The sequence below is a fragment of the Pinus tabuliformis genome, chromosome 6 (genome assembly GCF_031772625.1).
Source record: "Pinus tabuliformis cultivar Carrire ecotype Pingquan chromosome 6, CPIR1, whole genome shotgun sequence".
In the NCBI taxonomy this organism is placed as follows: domain Eukaryota; kingdom Viridiplantae; phylum Streptophyta; class Pinopsida; order Pinales; family Pinaceae; genus Pinus; species Pinus tabuliformis.
The window spans coordinates 1,878,839,930-1,878,862,265 of record NC_142292.1 but is presented as its reverse complement, the minus strand read 5'-3'; positions in this window follow the sequence as shown (position 1 = coordinate 1,878,862,265).

Sequence of the window (22,336 nt, the reverse complement as noted above, 5' to 3'; positions counted from 1 at the left end):
TCTTGTACTAGCTTAGATACTAGTACGTAGGCGCCGGCCTACAATCTTCTTTCCTCCAAGTACCACGTTTCATCAATTTTCATACTGGATAGACCTACTCAACTGCTAGCTTGAGTCCCGGACTCACCCTGCTCAACTGCTGGCCTGAGTCCCTGGACGCACCCTGCTTAACTACTAGCCTGCGTCCCGGACGCACCCTGCTCAACTGCTAGCCTGCATCCCTCGCTCTGAGTCTTTTGAACTGCCTGCGTCCCGGCGCACCTGAACCCTTCTGCGCCTGCGTCCCGACGCACCTGAACCCTTCTGTGCCTGCGTCCCGGCGCACCTGAACCCTTACTGCACCTGCGTCCCTCCGGGTATAGATGATTTCAAGACTTCAGAAGTAACCCAGACAGTCAGATCTACAGATCTGAACATGCGCCGAAGAGATCTCGATCCATCAGTAGATTCGCTTTGTTTAGATCTAGACCAGATCTAGCCCTCATAAGATATTCAACAAAAACCATGCTCAAGCCAAATGATCTCCTTTGCTTTATATAGGCAAGCTCCTCCTAAAATCATGGGACAATACCACGAGCCGACACCATAATAACCCAAAACCGTCGGCTAAATACCAAGAGTAAAACATAAGAAACCCCCACGTGGGCTTTTCTCTGCCTTGAAAAGTGTGCACTGGGTGGACGCACCTCCTGAACGGCTGGGCTGCGTCCCTGGACGCAGTTGCTGCTTGGTTTACCTGCGGGTACGCACTTTATGTAAGGTGTACCTGCGTACCCCTTATTTTCTTCAATATTTGAACCTCTGCTTACTAAGAACTTGCCATTTTATTCCTTTGAGCTATCCTGTATTATGTCACATTTGATATCTCTTTTGTAGATTCATATGAATGTAAATAAGTGAGATGATCTTCTATGAGAGGGTTGCCATCAAGTACAACACATGCATCATAATGCCAACAATCTCCCCCTTTGGACTTGATGGCAACAACACCAAATCACTCTCCCCCTTTGACATCAAGGGCAAAGGGGTATGCTCCCCCTAAGGACATGCTCCCTTTGACTATAAACCAGATCTGCTGAAGTCTCTGAAAGATCTCCCCCTTTGTATATGTCATGGTGCTCCAATCTGATAATGGTCTTTCTGAGAACAAGCTGAGATGTCTGCTTTGCTATATAGTGTTGTTCATGCTCAATCTCCCCCTGACTGTAAGCAAGGTCTGCAAAAAGATGTTCTACAAGAAGAACATGACTCTATATATCATAAATGACCTTCCTATCACCAAAAGACTCAATACATACATTCATCACCCATCAATAAGGATCATCCATTCAACCAAGTGGGAATATATCAGAAATATAAAAACCAAATACATTACATCTTTATCCCATGCATAGTGGGGGGACATAGGCCGTTACATGACCTGAAGAGATGACTACAATAGATAGACCATTACAACATGAGTCTTGCTATGACCTTCCAAACATCTAAAGATCATGACAAACATCATCAACAACACTGTATAATCTGCTCCATAGTATCTGTCAACATCAACTCATCCATGAATCAAGAGCCATCAAATGAAAGCATCAGCATCAATCAACATATGTATGAATAATCATCCCTGTATCCAGCCAACAGTTCTCATCCATTTGTGCCAAGAAAGAAATCATGCATCATGCTCATGTCAACATCATCATGAAATGCATATGAGTGACCCATCATCATCATGTCTCCAACAATGCGACTTTGAATAGTCATCCATGAAATCAACCAACCTTATCCATATATGTGCCAAGGACAATAAAGACTTCATGCAAGCATCATTAGAGAATCAACCATAAATCTGATCATGTGACCAACTCATAATAGCAAGATGAGTCATAAGCATTGTCACCAAGGATCATAATGCCAACAATGCATTCAATGCATATGCTCCCCTTGAACTAGTGCCATCTGTCAAATCTGATCATCAATAAGAAGAATCAGCCAATAAATGCCTTGAGACAGGTACGCACTTTATCTTCTGCTTTCCTGCGTACTGTTGCTGCAGGGACGCACCCAAAAAATACTATCGCGCCGCGTACAGTTGCTCAAAGGACGCACCCAGAGATACTATCGCGCTGCGTCTTTTTACCTCAGGGACGCACCTGAACCTGGTTTGTCCTGCGTCCCCACGCAGATCTCCCGTTACTGAACTGCGTCCCGGACGCACCTGAGCCACGTCTGCACTGTGTCTGCACGCAGGTCTCCAGTTTAATACCTGCGTCCTTCTGATTAGGGCCAATTTTAACAGTCCTCCTTTGTGTCACTGACAGTCAGATACCCAGATTTGATAGATTCATTTCCAACTTCACTTGCCTACTGCCTTCAAACAAGCATATACGCGATTGTGCAGTATCCAACTCGCGTATATATGTGACTTTGCCTTTATGAAGTTTTCTTATGAGATTCAGGAACCTGAAGTTTTGTACTTTCAGCTCCCTCTGATTCTGGTATGTCTGTACATTGTGCTATGCCATCCTTTTTTGACTGTACTTCCTTTTTCCTCCATATCTTCAAGCGTGATGATGACATTTTCTCCTTTTGATATGGTGCCCACACTTTGTTCCTGCATTCCTTAGCTATATGTCTAGGTTTGTTACATGCATAACATCTTCCATGTTTCATATTCCTCCTGTAACAATCAGCAGCTTTGTGACCAAACGTATTGCAAGCAAAGCAATATCCATAAAAATACCTTGAGTGTGATGATCTTTCTGCATAATGATCTTGAACCCTTCTTTTTCTACATCTAGCTGCAACATGCCCAAGGTTATGACATACATAACATTCAACATTATTCATAGAAGGGGTAAAGAATTTTCTTTGAGGAATTTCTTTCCATGGTTGATGATGAGATTGATCTTTCATTCCTTCATTGATCACTTTAGATTTCTCTTTAGAATTTCTTGCCTCACCTTGTGAACTAGATTCACCTTCAACAGATTTATGGAAACCAAGACCAGTCTTTATAGCAGGGGACCTTTGACTATTAAGAATATCATCCAATACTTTAGAGCTATCTTGAAATCGTAAAAGCTTATCCTTTTCCTCTAGTTTACCTTTCAAGATATCTACCTCATCCTGAAGCTGTTCTTCCTTTTCAAGAGATTTCTTTTTCAAAACTTCTTCAACTTTCCTTCCTTCTTCCATTTGTTCCCTTAGTTTGAGAATTTCTTTTCCTTGTTCTTCATACAGATCCTGCTGCATTTGAAGAACTCGGAAGGCACATTCTAGTTGAGATTTTAAGCTGGTGACTGCGTTTTCTTGTTTTGCAATAGCTTGGAGTAGATCTGTATTCTGCTTCTTTGACTCTTCAAGATCTCCTTTTAGTGAGAGGATTGTAGCTTCAAGATTTTCATAGTAGCTAGATCTATCTTTGAGTTTCTTGATGGTTGTGCTTCTTTCGTTGACTTCTTTTCTTAATGATGTCACTTCATGCTGCAATTTTTGACATTGGTCTTCCTTGTCCTTGAGTAGCTTTCTTACCTTGTTTCCTTCTTCTAGTTGGGCCCTTAGTTTGGTTGCTTCTTCTTTGAAATCACATTCCCTTTTGTTCAATAGATCTTGTTGATCTCTAATTTTGTCTGTCAGCCTTTTAAATTCTGCCTCTATTTGATATCTTTCTTGTTCACCCATAAGAGCAAATTTAGTAGTTTCGCTATCACTTTCATCTCTTTCACAAGGAAATATAGCTGGAACATCAGAGGATAACACATTCATACCTGATAATGATTCTGAATCTGATTCTGAATCTGAAGAGCTTCTTATGCCTAATCCCCAATCGATTCTTCCACTGTCATAGTTCTTCTGAGATGACTTCTTTTTCTTATTAGCTTTCTTCTTAAGCTTCTTTCCCATTGTTCCACGGATCTCCTTCAAGCGATCAAGCTTCTATCAAAGGACCTTCTCTGATACCAATTGTTGGAAATAATACTGAGAGGGGGGGTGAATCAGTATTATCACATTAATAAAACTTTTTCAATTCCATAATCAGATTCATATATGCTACTTCCACAACTTCTTAAGATTAAGTTAATCGATCTTCAATGAGTGCATTAGGACATTATCAACCATATTATTAGTTAACAGATGCAATAACATAAAGTAGATCATCACACATAAGGCACACATATGAACACAATGATATAAGGTGGAAACCCAATGCGGGAGAAAACCACCTGCTGCAAGTCATCTCAATCTTCTTCTTAATAAGAAAATCCTTTTACAATATTTGTACTGGTGCAGTCTTATACCAGTACGGGAGCTACAACCCCCTTTGCTCTTGTACTAGCCGATCCATTTACTAGTACGCAGGCTGCTACCTGCTATAATGCTCAAAGATTTCCTTTAGCTCTTGTACTAGCTTAGATACTAGTACGTAGGCGCCGGCCTACAATCTTCTTTCCTCCAAGTACCATGTTTCATCAATTTTCATACTGGATACACCTGCTCAACTGCTAGCCTGAGTCCCGGACTCACCCTGCTCAACTGCTGGCCTGAGTCCCTGGACGCACCCTGCTCAACTGCTAGCCTGCGTCCCGGACGCACCCTGCTCAACTGCTAGCCTGCGTCCCTCGCTCTGAGTCTTTTGAACTGCCTGCATCCCGGCGCACCTGAACCCTTCTGCGCCTGCGTCCCGACGCACCTGAACCCTTCTGCGCCTGCGTCCTGGCGCACCTGAACCCTTACTGCACCTGCGTCCCTCCGGGCATAGATGATTTCAAGACTTCAGAAGTAACCCAGATAGTTAGATCTACAGATCTGAACATGCGCCAAAGAGATCTCGGTCCATCAGTAGATTCGCTTTGTTTAGATCTAGACCAGATCTAGCCCTCATAAGATATTCAACAAAAACCATGCTCAATCCAAATGATCTCCTTTGCTTTATATAGGCAAGCTCCTCCTAAAATCATGGGACAATACCACGAGCCGACACCATAATAACCCAAAACCGTCGGCTAAATACCAAGAGTAAAACATAAGAAACCCCCACGTGGGCTTTTCTCTGTCTTGAAAAGTGTGCACTGGGTGGACGCACCTCCTGAACGGCTGGGCTGCGTCCCTGGATGCGGTTGCTGCTTGGTTTACCTGCGGGTACGCACTTTCTGTAAGGTGTACCTGCGTACCCCTTATTTTCTTCAATATTTGAACCTCTGCTTACTAAGAACTTGCCATTTGATTCCTTTGAGCTATCCTGTATTATGTCACATTTGATATCTCTTCTGTAGATTCATCTGAATGTAAATAAGTGAGATGATCTTCTATGAGAGGGTTGCCATCAAGTACAACACATGCATCATAATGCCAACACTTCATACCAGGGTGATCCCCTAAATGTTGGTGGGTCCAGCACCAACAAAAGCATCAGACATGGAATTTATTGTTGTACGCTAACATCGACTTGTCTCCTTATAAAATGTTTCCCATATTGTTTATTGGTTATTATAGTTTGCATTGGAGTAGATTTCCTCCATGAGGGAAACAAGAAAAGACATCCAAGTAGGTTTTTTCGTAAATGTTACCCAATCATCTCTAATATTTCTCTCCCAATAATTATTCCAACAATATTTTATACAAGGAATGGACTTAAGTAGTATCAAGGTGATCCTTGTAACAACCCTGGTGAAAATTTCATGTAATAAAGTTAATAAAGGAAAAATAATCACCATGGTCATGGGACACATATTCCAAGTTGAATGTTGGGAAAAAGTATAGTGATGGGGATCAATTTTGATTAATTAATGGCTATGGAAATTGGAAAAGGAAATGGAAAGGCTTTGGAAATGCATGATGCATTAATTGGCATTTTAGTTACGAAGATAATGGAAATTAGGAGAAAATGAAGGTGAAATGTCACAGGTTGCATGTGAGGAGGAAATTGAAGGAAAATAATGGAAAATTGAAGAAATAGAGACCTTATTAATAAAAAGGCTTATGAGGATCGGTTGACAGAATTTTGTCAGTTCAGTTTTGGGAGCTCTCTCTCTATTCTCTCTCTCTCATACTCTTGGACAATTAGAGTTTTCTTGGACCACTCTTGGAGGAGTGTGGCATACTTAGAGTTTTGGAACAAGAAGGAAAGAAAGAGCATAAAATTGAAGGAGGACATCAGGATCAACAAATACAATGTGTTTTTCTTGTAGGTACCAAGTTTCATGTTTGATTTCCTTGCTATTTTTGGCATGCATGACATATGCATGTGTTCTCTCGATTATGATCTATCATTGGCATGGAGGAATTCCTGGATTGATGGTGGATTTTCTTATCCTTTCCATTTCTTGAATAGCCATGGTTATGTGGGTTTATTTCCTTTTTTTTCTGGTTTTTTCTCATGTTCCTTTGGATGTGGGTTGAGTTACTAGTTCTTGGAAGCCTTGGTTAAACAAACACTCAGGAAGCCTTGTAACAAATTGGGTTAAGTTACTAGTCCTAAAATCCCTAGTTGTACAAATGCTCTGGAAGCCCGACAACAACTGTGGGTTGAGTTACTAGTCCTAGAATCCCTGGTTGGAAGAAACACTCTAGAGCCCTAGAGAGCTTGGGCAAAGACCAATCTGGTGATGGTTAGTGATGTCCAACCGTGAGGTGGAACCACTGGTTGAGGGTTGAGGTGATTTGGCTTCTTGAAGATCTAGTTTGGTTTTGTTGGAGGTATTCAATGAGATCCCACATTCATGCTTGGAATATGGCACGACGGTGACTAGCTGAAAGGGAGATTTGGTTCAGCCTAGTCTATGTAGGTTGGGTGGTTCATGGAAGTCCCAGACCCGGTTGCATTTTTCATATGTTAATAAGTATTTATTTTCCTCTTTTATTTGAGGGGTAAATATACTTGTTTATATGTGGTTTTTATGGTTGTTATATCCTTGCTATTATTGTTGGTTATATGTTGGTTATGAGCATGTTTTATGATAGTAATGATTTATGGATCTCATCATGTTTTTATTTGTAAATGAATGAATAATGAATATATTACCTAATAGATGATAATGCATCTAATGTGATAAGGTGTCAAAGTTTCGTAGTACGAGAGCCCTATGCTCAGATATGTTGTTATGACCTGTAGAATGCATATTTGTGACATGTTTGATGAAATGCCTGTCATGGCTAGTAGGGGTATAGTTAAGTCCTAGTTTAATTAATTTCATTTGTATCATTGTTTTTATGTTATTTTTCATTTCTTGAAGTTCCATGAAGTTCTGGGTAGTGGCCTGAGACCTGGCACATAAAGGTGGTATTGAATACAAGGTCACTAGCTCTAAACTAGATGAAAAAGACACTAGTCGCTTGCATTCCATTACTATGAAAGTGATTGGAGGACCCCAGTCGCATGCATTCCCATGTCATGGGAGGGACTGAGGCTTTGGGGAAGTGAAGTGTCAAGTTTTATCAGGGGTTGATCACCTAGAATGGTTGGTTGGGTCCTTTAGGTTATGTGACATGTGTAGAAGGTCGGATTGGGTTTTTTGTGTCGGTTCCACTTCCTTAACTTTACATGGGGATTTGAGTCAGATCGTAGTAGCCTCTCATCACATGTTTACCCTAGCAGATTGGTTAACCCTGGTAAATGTGAGAGGAGGATGTTATAGAGTGGTATCAGAGCATGGTTAACCCCTTAGACTGGATGGGCGATGTGTTGGTCATGCATTCATTTCATTTGCATATATGTTTTCATTTTTCTTGTGGTCTATGTTCTCAATGCATATGCATGGAGGTTTTCATAGTTGTAGTGATGTTTCCATGTGGAAGTTGATGGTGTTTTTGTTGTATGTGGTCATCATGAGTGTATGTCGATTATGCATTGGTTATGCATGTCAGTTCTTATATATTGTTATGCAAACACTAATATGGTTGTAGTTGTCATGCATGAGGTCATGGTATGTGGTCGGTATGGTCATGCATTGATGACTAGATAATTATTGAAATGATGATTAAATTTTGATAGGATTATGTTTATATATATATATATATATATATAATCTCGTTGGTCTTGTAGACATGATATCCTTCCCTGAAATACACTGAGGTACGTTGGTTTGTTTATGATTTGGTTTAGCTAACTTGATATACCTTGAACGAAGAAAACAACAAATATGACTAGAATGATGGTAGACTACAGTTCCTAAAACTCTCCTTATGGATCAAATGAGAACCATGGTGTTGGGCATTATTCACACTTAGCAAACACATTAAGAAGTTTGAAGGAAGAAATAAGAAGTTTTAAAGCAGAAAATGACAGAATCATGTAGGCACAAGAGAAACAAGTAGAAGTTAATGTAGTAATCCTTCAGAGTTTTTCATAATTGTAGAGACAAGGACCACTTCGGATCAGAGATGAGCAGGAGGACAAAACTAATGGGGCATATGGCAGTAGATCTCATGGTGGGAACATGTCAGACAAAGATTTACCCTAGATCTAAATATAGTTATGTTAATCTTGACCTGGTGGATAAGTGTGGTTTGAATAAAGAAGTGCATGCATAATCTTGGTTAGTGAAATTGGCTACATATATAAAGAAGAGAGTTCATCCCTGGGTAAACTCTTGTGCATTTGAGTTGAATGGTATTCCTACATCATTACATTTGAATGTAATTCCATTGGGATCATATAGTATGTTGTTGGGCATGGACTAGTTGTATCTTCATAGGACCAAGGTAGATTTTTATGACAAAGCCATTGAGTGCTTGGATGACAATAGTGAACAAATATTCTTACAAGTTAAGAAGAAGGCAACATCAGTTAGAATGGTGACACATATGCAGGTGAATCATAGCCACAAGAAAGGGTGCATGTTATTTGTAGTGCATATTTCCAGTGACAAAGGTAAGGAAGTTAAGGATGCAGATGTCTTAACAAGGTACCTAGTTATATAGCAGTTTCAGGATGTGTTTCTCGAAGAGATTTCAGAATTTTCACCTCACAGGGAAGTAGAATTTTCTAACAAGTTGATACAAGGGACAACACCAACATCAAAGGCACCTCATAGGATGAGCACACCAGAGGGTGTGGAGTTGAAGTTACAGTTGAAGGAGATACTTGTCAGGGATACATTATGCCAAGTGTATCACCTTGGGTTGCACTAGTATTTTATGTGAAGAAGAAGGACGATACTCTCAAATTATGCATTGATTACACGAAGTTGAAGAAGGTGACCATCAAGAATAGGTATCTATTTCCGAGGATTGATGACTTGTTTGATTAGCTGAAGGGAGCAGCAGTGTCCTCGAATACTGATATGAGATCGGGATATCCTCATGTACGCAATAAAGAAGAGGACATCTACAAGACTTATTTCTGGACTAGGTATGGGCATTATGGGTTTGTTGTAGTTCCATTTGGTTTGACTAATGATCCAACTACTTTTATGTGCTTGATGAATAGTGTGTTGCAACCTGATCTAGATAAGTTTTTTATTGTGTTCATTAATGATATATTGGTATATTCTAAAAATGAGGAAGAACATGCCGAACATTTAGCAACACTATTGAGATTGCTGAGAGAGCATCAATTGTATCCTATGCACAGTAAAGTAGTTTCTTTCAGAAAAAAGTACATTACTTGGGTCATGTGGTCTCCAAAGAGTGCATAAAAATAGATCTAGAGAAGATAAGGGCTATCATGGAATGGAAAGCTCCTAGGAATGTGGATGAGGTAAGATCATTCATGGGGTTACCAAGTTCCTACAAGAAGTTAATCAAGAAACTCTCTCATAATGCTTGTTCTATTACATCATTGCAAAGGAAAGATAAGAAATTTGAATGACAGACGAATGTGCATCCAATTTTGAACAATTAAAGAATTTGATGAAAATCCTCCAATGTTAAAGACTGCAGACCCGAAAAAAGAATTTGTGGTATCTACAGATGCTTGCAAGACTGGGCCTGGTGGAGTCATTATGCAGGAAGGAAAGGTAGTATGCTATGATTCATGGAAACTAAATGAGAACAAGTATAATTATCCAACACATGAGCTTGAGTTAACAGCAATCATTCATATTTTGAAGATGTGGAGGCACTATCTTCTTGGGAGATGATTTGTCTTGATGAGTGATTAGATTGGATTGAGGTATGTATTTTACCAACCGAATTTGAATTCCAGGAAATCTACATTGTTGGTCACGATCAATGAGTTCGACTCCGAGATCAGGTACATTAAAGGTAAACAAAACAGCGTCGCAGATGCTCTTAACAAGTGGATACTGGTAAATCACATAGAAGCTATGAGTTATGATAGGATATATTTACAGGATCATATATTACAGGGAGGTCTACAGGATGAGGGTGCTTATGCATAGGTTACAACAAGGTACAAGTATACAAAACGTAGACTATCGTATCAAAAAAAATGGCTTGGTTAGATTTAGGAATAGGATATATGTGCCAGACAAGTGATCTCAAGAAACTTATCTTGAGGGAATTTCATGCTAAGCCATATTTAGGTCACACAGGATATCAGAAGATATTGAAAGCGGTGAAGAAATTATACTATTGGATGAACTTGAAGAAAGAGGTGGCAGAGTTTGTGGCTAGATGCTTGGATTGTCAATAGGTAAAAGTATAGTGTAAGCATCCAAGTGGATTACTTCAGCCTATTCTGATTCCAGAGTGGAAGTGGGAGGTCATTTCCATGGACTTCATTACAGGTTTGTCGAGGACATCTAGACAACATGATTCTATCATGGTTGTTGTGGACAGGTTGACTAAGGTAGTGCACTTCCTTCCAGTGAAGTCTACATATTCAGCTAATGATGTAGCATAGGTATTCATCATATATATAGTGAGGTTGCATAGTGTACCAAATAATATCGTATCAGACAAGGATGCCAAGTTCACTTCTAGGTTTTCGAAAGAGTTATTTGCAGGTTTAGGTACAGAGTTGGCCTTTAGCACAACGTATCATCCGCACACAGATGGACAAACAAAGAGGGTAAACAAGATATTGGAGGACATGTTGAGGATGTATTTCATACATCAGAACCGAAAGTGGGAAGCGTATCTTCCACTAGTTGAGTTCACTTACAAAAATGGGTATCATGAATCTTTGAGGATGAGTTTGTTTTAGGATTTGTATGGGCAAAGTTGTAATACTCCCATCAGTTGGAGTGATTGATTGAATACGGTGTTGACTGGATCAGACATGTTGGAAGAAATGGAACAGGAAATGAAGGTAATTAAGAAGAATCTAAATGCAGCACAAGATAGGCATAAGAGTTATGCAGATAAAAACATGTTGTTCAAGGAGTTCAGGTTGGGGAACAGGTGTACTTGTGTATCAAGCCCAAGAAGAGTTCCTTGAGGATTGGATCATGTTCCAAGTTGGCACCTTGGTTTTGTGGACCTTTCAGGATTCTTGAGAGGATTGGACCAGTAGCTTATCGACTTGCACTACCTCTGATAGTGAAAGTATATGATGCTTTCCATGTGTCATTGCTTAAGAAGTATGTTAAAGATGTTGATCATATGATTGAATGGTCTATATTGCAGCTGGAGCTAGAAGAAGAATTCCAGCCAAAACCTCGGTGCATTTTATAAAGAAATATGCTCATGCTCTAGAACTAAGCAATTGAACAAGTTAAAGTGTAGTGGAAGAACTTTGGGCCCGATGGAGCTACATGGGAGATGACAGATCAGATGTCGGCTATGCATCCTTCTCTATTAACTGGTTAAGCAAATTCTTTTGGTAAATGCTTTGGTATGATGTTTTGGTATATGTATATATCTATATGGATGTAAAACCCACCATGATCTGTGTTATAAAGCTCCAATAAGTAGTATGGGTCTCATGTCACTATGGTTTTCATGTTGGTTTTTTTCATCAGGATGATCATTGTAAATACTAGAAAGGGCTAAGTTATAAATCTCCATGGGAAGTATGTTTCTCTTTTCATAATTCTTTTTGGTTTTAGGTGTCATTGAACATCGAGGACGGTGTTCCCCCAAGGAGGAGGGTTTTGTAACAACCCTGGTGAAAATTTCATGTAATAAAGTTAATAAAGGTAAAATAATCACTACGGTCATGGGACACATATTACAAGATGAATACTAGGAAAACACATAGTGATGGGGATCACTTTTGATTAATTAATGGCTATGGAAATTGGAAAAGGTAATGGCAAAGGCTTTGGAAAGGAATGAAATATTAATTGACATTTTATTCATGAAAATGATGGAAATTAGGAGAAAAGGAAGGTGAAATGTCACAGGTTGCATGTGAGGAGGAAATTGAAGGAAAATAAAAGAAAATTGAAGAAATAGAGGTCTCATTAATAAAAAGGCTTCCGAGGATGAGTTGACACACTTTTGTTCGTTCAGTTTTGGGAGCTCTCTGTTTATTCTCTCTCTCTCATACTCTAGGACACATAGATTTTTCTTGGAGAACAATTGGAGAAGTGTGGCATACTTTGAGTTTTGGAGCAAGAAGGAAAGAAAGAGTAGGAAAGTGCAAGAGGACATCAGGATCAAGAACTACAACGAGTTTTTCTTGCAGGTACCGAATTGCATGTATGATTTCCTTACTATTTTTGGCATGCACGGCATATGCATGTGGTATATTGGTGATGATATGTCATTGGCATGGACGAGTTCCTATATTGATAGTGGATTTACTTAGATTTTCCGTTTAGTGGATAACCATGGTGTTTTGGGTTTCTTTCCTTGTTTTTTTTTTCTGGTTGGCTCTCATGTTCCTTCGGCTTGGGTTGAGTTACTAGTCCTAGAAGCCTTGGTTTGACAAACACTTTGGAAGCCCTCGGTGTGTCTAATTACGAGTCTTGGAAGCCCTGGTTGGACAAATTCTATGGAATCCTAGAAGCAACTATGGGTTGAGTTACTAGTCCTAGAAGCCCTGGTTGGAATAAATGCTCTCGAGCCCTGGACAACATGGGTAGAGACCAATCTAGTGATGGTTAGTGATGTCTGGCCGTGAGGTATAACACTATTTTAGGGTTGAGGTGGTTTGGCCTCTGGAATCCCTGGTTTGGTTTTGTTGGATGTGTTTTATGAGATCCCACATTCATGCTTATAATATGGCACGGGGGTGACTGGCTGAAAGAGAGATTCGGTTCAGCCTAGTGTATGGTCGAGTGGTATGTGGAAGTCCTAGACTTGGTTTCATTTTTCATATGTTAGTAAGAGCTTCTTTCCTTATGTAATTGAGGGGTAAATATACTTGTTTATATGTGTTTTTTATGGATGTTATATACTTTCCATTGTTGTTAGTTATATGTTGGTTATGAACATGTTTTATGGTAGTGATGATGTATGGCTCTCATCATGTTTTGATTTGTAAATGAATGAACAATGAATATCTGACTTAATAGATGATAATTCATCTAATGTGATAAGGTATTAATGTTTCTTAGTGATTCTCAGATAAGTACGAGACCCCTATGATAATATTTGTTGTTATGACCTGTAGAATGCATATTTGTGACATGTTTGATAGAATTCCTATCATTGCTAGTATGGGTCCGGTCAAGTCTTGCTTCAAGTATTTTCATTTGTATCATTGTTTCGATGTTATTTTTTTATTTCTAGAAGTTCCATGAAGTTTTGAGAAATGGCCTGAGACTTAGCCCTGAAAAATTGACACAAAATCTAGGGTCGTTTTCTCTAAACTAGCTTAAAAAGACCCCAATAATTTGCATTCCCTTACTTTGAGAGTGATTAGAGGGCCCTAGTCACATGCATGCCCATGTCATGGGAGCGATTGGGGCTCTAGGGTAGTGAAGTGTCAAGTTGTCTTATTGGTTGATCACTTGGAAGGGTTGGTCGACTCCTGTAGGTTCTGTGACATGTGAAAAAGGTCAGATTATTTCTATTGTGTCAGTTCCATTTCCTTAACTATACATGGGGAGTTGAATCAAATCATAGTATCCTCTTGTCACATGTTTACCCTAGAGGAATGGTTAACTTGGGTAAATGTGGGAGGAGGGTGTTACAATCCTTCTATTTTCATTTTTTAAAATGAAATAATAACCAATTAAGATATTTAACCATGTCTACAAAGATATGTATCTATTTAGAATTAAAATAAAGGAATATCAAGGTTAACATGTATCTTCAAGGGTGTCACACCTCTTAGATGATTTCTTGTTGAAGGTTTCTCTACCACTATTGGTAGCCATCCAAACTTATTCACCATATCGTTCTATCAAGCAAGGGCTTTCCTGAGTAGCACTTTGATAGGATCTCTTGAACCACCAATGTTATTTCCTTCCACCATTAGAGGCCACTTGGCATGAGGAGTGTAACAACCCTAGGTTAAAATTTCATGTAATAAGTTTAATAAATGCAAGATAAGACCAAGGTCATGGGATGCGTATTCTAAGCTAAATGTTGGGAAAAACATCCTAGTGGGTGTTCATTTGGTTTATTATGGCTAAGATAAATTAGCAAAGGCATTGGCAAAGGAAAAGAGACATTAATTGGGATTTTGTTTATGAAAATAAAGGAAAATATGAGAAAATGGAGATGAAAGGTCACATATTTGCATGAGAAGGAAATTAAAGGAAAAATAGAGGAAATTGAAGAAAATAGAGGCCTCAATGACAAAAAGGCTTCTAAGGATCAGTTCATAGCTTTTGGCTGGTTAACCTTTTGTCAGTATTAGCTTGGAGCTCTCTCTATTCTCTCATACTATAGAAAAATTAGAGCATTCTTGGAGCAATCTAGCATTGGAGAAATAAATGCAAAGGAAGGACAGGAAAGAAAGGGAAAAACGAGGAAAAGTTGGATCAAGCAGCTTTAGTAGTAATACTTGTAGGTAACAAGTTGCATGTGTGATTTCCTAGCTAGTTTGTGAATGCATGGTACGCACATGTGTGTATTTGGTTCTCTTGTTTTCATTGGCATAGGTTTTTCTATGTGTGATAGTGGTTTCAGACTTGCCTTGCAATTTAGGTAGAGCCATGGTGTGATGGGGTTGTTCATTTGGTTGAGCTTGGGATTTTCAGATGGTTTTGGAACGGGTGAGGTGATCTTAGGACAATTTTGAAGAGCATAGGAATCCCTTGACTAGTACTGGCGAGATTGCAGTAAAGCTTGAGGGTGGAGATGGGAAAAATCCTGAAGGTATTGGTGAATAATTTATGAGGAATCCAAGCTTTTTTGGGCCTAGTAATCCCTTAAACAGTTTTGGTGGGATTGTGATAAATTCTAGTTGTTTATGTGCTTGATTTAGGCCTAGGAATCTCTTGACTGGTTTTGGGAGGATTGCAGTAAAGCCTAAGGGTGGAGGTAGTTTAATCTCCAGGAAGCTCTGGTTGATTTTGTCTTGAGTCCCACATTCATGCTTGGAATATGGCATAGGGGTGGTTGGATGAAAGAATGATTTGGTTCAACTCAATCTATGGTTGGGTGGTACATGGAAGTCCCTGTCTTGGTTTGATTTTGTATATGTTAATAAGAGCTCTATTCTTATTGTATTTTATGATTAATTGTACTTTTTATTAAGTGGCTTTGATGGTTGTTCTATCATGGTTATTGTTCTTGTTATATGTTGGTTATAAGCATGGTTTCATAATAGGTTCTAGTTATGGCTCTTGATATGTTTGATTTGTTGATGAATGGTTAATGAATGCATTATATAATAAGTGTTATTGCAACTATTATGAAAGGGAATATGACCTTGATGATTTTCAAATAAGTATCATACCCCTATGTTCAGATATGGATTCATGACCTGTAGATTTCATGTTCTTAATATGTTTGATGAAATGATTGTCATGGTTAGACCTAGTAAGGTTAAGTCTTTGACTCAAGTTAAAATATTTAGCTTTCGTGTCATGACATTTATGCATCTGAGAAGTTACAAGAAGTTTTAGGTAGTGGCCTAGAGGCTGACTTGGAATTTAGCCTTAGAATACAAGATTGCATCCTCCTAACTGAAAATTTTGGGTTGCAACAACATGGATGTAGGCTTGTGCATGTGGTTGGAGGCTTCAAACTACATGAAGTCCTTGTTGTGGTTGCGGTTGACGGCCCAGGGTAGAGAAGGAGGGGTCTAACTCTAGGTTTGGCCACCTGTGATGGTTTCTCAAAACCTAGGTGTCTTGTACACCCTGTAGGATTTTGTGAAAGGTCAATTTGTTGTCAGTAGTAAAGCTCACTTCCTTAGTAGGACCTACAAGGTTGGGTCATGTCATAGTAGCTCTCTATCTCATGTTTACCCTAGTAGGCCAATGAAATTGCGTGGGAAGGGGGGTTACAAATTGATATCAGAGCATGGTTCAAATACTTGGACTAAATGGGAGGAATGTGTTTGTCGTGCATGCATGTCAGTTGTCTATATGGTTTTTATTCATGCATGTTAGTTGTCTATATGGTTGTTATGCATGCATTTTCATGGTTATGGTTGTTGTGCACGAGGTCATGGTATGAATTTTTTCTTATCATGCATGATGTGGGTATATTAATATGATTATGTATATACATGTATTGTGCTAATATGAACTGAGCTTGCAGACGAGATAGCCCCTTGTTGGCATAGGTGGGTTGGACCCAGGTTCAAGGTGTACTGTGCACCAACAAAAACCTCGACCATTGGTCCTCTCGACAATGACCTGTAAGCAGGCCATAGTCTCATCTGAAGTGATTATGGGAGGTTGCAAAACTAGGTTTCTGTAGCCTATGGGGTATTGCGCGTTGCACCCGTGTATTTTCTTTATGCTTTAACTCTTATACACAACTTCGCATTAGTAAACAACTTCACATTTATACATTACTTCACATAAATACATTCATTACTTAAGCATAACATAAACATTAATAAACGATGTAGTATTGAATTAAATATAGATAATAAGAAAATGAACACTGAGACATAGATTAAACTGTGGTTCATCCAATCTGGGACTACGTCCACAAGAACTATTGTTTATAATATGGAATTCTATACAACAAACAATTCTTCCCTATGCACACAGTTGCAGGGTGTTTGCGCACTAAGTTGCAGATGGTTTGCGCACTTAGTTGTAGACCCAAGTCTCTGTGCACACAGTTGTGGAGCCTCAACCTTACTCCAAAGTACAGACCACAAACATATCATATAAACATAGATCATATCCAATACATCGTCATTGATGCCTTCTTCTTTATTATTCATTCCTATATATACTATTACATGAGGGATTTACATCATTATATTACCATGGACTCAATACCATGGTTTCTGAAATACAAGGGTCTATGGCCCAAAACCAGAAACTTTATAATATTTTAATGACTTTACAAAAAGGAACGGGCTTCTTCTCTTGTGTGTGCAATGGCTCCTTGGTATGCCAAAGTGAGGCATGCCATGTGGCTTCGCATACATCTGCTTCGACTGGAGAAACTTTGAATCCTCCACCTCCTTCCATGCTAATAGAGTGATGATCAATATAACCGCGCATAGTGAATGTGGATTTACCAGTCTGGGCTTCGATGATGCCTGAGAGCCATTTCTCTGTAAATTCTCTGATAATCTCTTCGAAACTTCTCTCAGACATATAGCAACACACTTTTCTCACACTTGGTTACAATTTATCAAACTAAATTCTCCAGATGGAAAAGTGTAAAATGTGGAGCAAGACATGACTTTTATAGTAAATTTGAATTTCAAAGCTCATGATTAGATTAGATATTGCTCATTCAATGCAGATATGGTGCTAGATATGGCCAACTATGCTTCATAAATGTGTTTCTCCCTCGCCTTTTAATGGAAATTTTCTTTTAACGACAAACTTTTCCTTCCAACAGTGATATTTTTGGTGAAATTCAATGAACCTTCCCTTGTGACACAACAATCCTTCCTTCATCGCAGTTCTTTCAGACTTTGACATACTCTTGAATATCACGTAGTAATATTCCTTTGGCGAAGTTCCCTCTTGCATAATAGTTTATAGTCCAGTGCCAACTTTCAACTGCAGGTGGCAATAAGACTCTTCTCCTTTTGTCCTTTAGTGCGAAGCTCTAGGGACAAAGTCATCCTTGTATACCTTCAATCTAATACCATTCACTCATCCTGGAATCAGCTGACCATTTAACTTCATGAGCTGAATTGCACCACCATCAGAGATGTGCTTGATGATATACAGTCCTAACCAATGTGTTTTAAATTTTCCTGGGAACTTCGCGAATTTGCTATCATATAAAAGTACAATATCTCCTTCTTGAAATTTCTTCTGCTTGATGTGCCTATCATGCCGAGATTACTCTCTTTCTTTTTTCACTTTCTGATGAAAACCTGCTATAAATCTGTCTTCTTCCAGAGCAAGTAATTGTGCCATCCTTTCTTCCATTATATCAAAGTCTTCCATCTCTGTGAATGTTGGAATTCTTAAACTTGATCCAATCTACTCCATAGGTATGATTTCTTCTTGTCCATATACCATGAGGGAATTTTTTGGCCTAGGTGGGCTGGACCCATGTTCAAGGTGTACTACACACCAACAAAACCCTCAACCACTAGCCCTCTCGGCAACAACCTGCAAGCAGGTCGCAGTCTCAGCCGAAGTGATTATGGGAGGTTACAGAATTAGGCTTCTGCAACCTGAGGGATATTGGGCGTTGCACCCATGTATTTTATTTATGCTTTAAATCATATACACAACTTTGTATTAATAAAAAACTTCACACTTATACATTACTTCACATAATTATATTCATTACTTAAGAATAACATAAACATTCATAAACTGTGCAGTACTGAATTAAGTGCAGATAATAAGAAAATGAACACTAAGACATAGATTTTACCATGGTTCATCCCAATCAAATATGGTAAGTTCTTGAATACACCTAATAGGAGAGTAAGTGGACACAATTTCTATTCTAATTCTGGTTCAGACATGTATCATAGTAATCATCGCTATCATCCTTACAGGAGTAGTGACAGGGGATATTTATCGAATGAGTTCAAGAAATCCAATCCACCTACATTTGATGGATATCTAAAGAAACTAGATGTAGAGGAATGGTTACTTGGGATGATGAGCTGCATGACTATAAAAAGAACATGAGGGCAAGGACAATTATTTTCAACCTCAAAGGGAAAAAAACATCTAGTGGGAATATGTGAAGCAGATTATAGACATTAGAACAAATGAGTTAAGTTGGAATGAATTCAAGAGACTCTTTAGAAAGAATTACTTGTCAAAGAGGTATTATGACGAAAAAGCTAAGGTGTTCTATGAGATAAACATGAGAACAGTGATAGATGAGGAGTACATGACTAAGTTCCTAGAGTTATTAAGGTATGTGTCATATCTTAAAGATGATAAAACCAAATTTCAAAGATTTATCAATGGATTACCATTAACATTTAAGGATAAGATTGAGTATGTTGAGCCTCTGTCAATAGAAGGAATCATTGGAAAGTTGAAACACTGTTATGAGAAATTGAAGCGTAATAATGAGTCTAAGCAGGGTTGGAAAGGGAATGACAAGACTAAAGGTAAATGGCCAATGAAGAGAGAAAGAACTTTGGATGCAACTGAGAAAGATAATGTTTCTCCTTACAAGAAGTTTAATGCAGTTGAGAAGGGACATGGATCTCAACTTGGAGAGTATCAAAATAGAGGTGATGGTACGAGATAGTTGGAGTGTTGGATATGTGGCAAGGAACATCTCAAGAAGGATCATTCATCATATCGGGGTGGTAGGCCTCAAATCTACAGTGTTTAGGAGGTGCATACAGTTTGGGATGTTGGACATAGTATTCCTCAGATATATGCAACATTGATAATAGGTGGGAGAGTCACCAGGAACCCATCACTGAAATGGAAGGTAAGCTCTATGATCAAGTTTCTTCTATTTTGATTGACCCTCGATCTAAATACAATTATGTTAACCCTAATGTGGTGGATAAGTGTGGTTTGAGAAAATAAGTGCATGCAAAGTTTCAGTTGGTGCAGTTGGTTACAGGTACTAAGAAAAGAGTTCATCATTGGGTAAAGGCTTGTGCATTTGAGCTGAAGGGTATGCCTACACCAACACATCTGAATGTACCTTGTTTAGGATTGTACGGTATGCTTCTGGTTATGTATTGTACCTTCACAGGACTAACGTGGAGTGTTATGAAAATTATATTGAGTGCTTGGATGACAATGGAGAAGAGATAATATTATACGGTAAGAAGAAGTTGTAATCACCTAGAATGCTTACAACTATGCAGGAAAAACATAGTCATAGGAAAGGGTGTGTATTGTTTGAAGTGCATGTTTCCAGTGAAAAAGGTAAGGATGTTCAGAATTCCAAAGCCTTGAAGAGGTATCTAATTTTGTAGTAGTTTAAGGATGTATTTCCGAAATAAATTTCAGAGTTGTCGCCTCACAGGGAAGTGGAATTTTCTATTGAGTTGGTACCAAGAGTAGCACTAATATCGAAGGAACCTTATAGAATGAGCACTCCATAGTTAGTAGAATTGAAGTTACGATTGAAGGAAATACTTGAAAAGGGATACATTAGGCCAAGTGTGTCGCCTTGGGGCACACTAGTATTGTTCGTGATGAAGAAGGACAATACTCTCACGTTATGAATTGATTACATGTAGCTGAATAGCGTGATCATCAAGAACAGATATCCATTGTCAAGGATTGATGACTTGTTTGATCAATAGAAGGGAGAAACGGTATTCTCTAAGATTGATCTGAGATTAGGATATCATCAGGTACACACAGAAGAAGAGGACATCAACAAGGTTGCTTTTTGGACCAAGTATGGGAATTATGAGTTTGTTGTAGTACCTTTCAGTTTGACTAATTCTCCAACTACTTTCATTTGTTTGATGAATAGTGTGTTGTTTCCTTATATGGACATGTTTGTGATTGTATTCATTGATGATATATTGATATATTATAAGAATGAGGAAGATCATGCGAAACACTTAGCACCAATATTAATATTGCTAAGAAAGCCTCAGTTGTATGCTAATCTTAGTAAGTGTAGTTTCTTTCAGACAAAGGTACATTACTTTAGACATGTTGTTTTCAAGGAAGGCATAACAGTGGACCAGGAAAATATCAAAATTATCATGGAATGGGAAGATTGTAAGAATGTGGATGAGGTTAGATTACTCATGGGCATAGCAAGTTATTACAGGAGGTTCACTAGGAACTTCTCATGGATTACCTATCCTATTACATCATTGTAGAGGAAAGGAATGAAATTTGAATTGATAGAGGAATGTGCAGCTAATTTTGAGTAGTTGAATAATTTTCTTACAAATCCTCTGATCGTAAAGATTGCAAATGCAAATAAGGAGTGTGTGGTGTTTATAGAATCTTTCAAGAGAGCACTTGGTGGGGTCTTGATGCAGGAGGGACAGGTAGCATGCTATGAGTCAAGGAAATTGAACGAGCATGATAATAATTATGTGACACCTAGATATTGGGTGCCTTTCATGATCCTTGAGTGGATTGGACCAATGACCTACAAACTTGCACTGCCTTTGACAGTGAAAGTCCATGATGTTTTTAATGTTTCATTTCTTAAAATATATGTGAAAGATGTTGATCATGTGATTGATTTTTCTGTATTATAGGTGTATCCAAAAGGAGAGATCCAACCATAAACTTAGTGCATATTCAAAAGGAAACAACTCGTGCTTCAGAACCAAGAAATCCAACAAGTTAAAGTGCAGTGGAAGCACTTTGGACCTGGAGAATTTACATGGGATATTGTTGATGAGATGTAGGGTAATGTATCCTTCATTGTTTTTCAATTAAGGAAAATGTGTTTTGGTATATGTATATATTTTGTTTGTTGTTGTAAAGACTGAAATAAGTTGTGTTATAAATCTCCAATAAGAAGTATGGTTGTCATTTTGTTATGTTTGTCATGTTTGTTTTACTTTTCAACAGGTTGTTCATTATAAATATTGCATTGAGGTAAGATATAAAGCTCCATGGGAGGTATGTTTTGGTTTTCAATGGGTTTATTTCTCGTAGGAGTCATAGAACACTAAGGATGGTGTTCCCCTAAGGAGGAGGGGTTTGTAACAACCCCAGGTTAAAATTTCATGTAATAAAGCTAATAAAGGAACAACAAGAACAAGGTCATGGAACACATATTCCAAGCTGAATGTTGGGAAAAACATCCTAGTGGGTGTTCATTTGGTTTATTATTTCTAAGGGAAATTGTCAAAGGCAAAGAGGCATTAACTGGCATTTTATTTATGAAAATAAAGAAAAATAGGAGAAAATGAAGATGAAAGGTCACATATTTGCATGAGAAGGAAATAGAAGGGAAAATAGAGGCCTCAAATATGAAAATCCTTCTGATGATGAGTTCATAGCTTTTGGCTAGTTAACCTTTT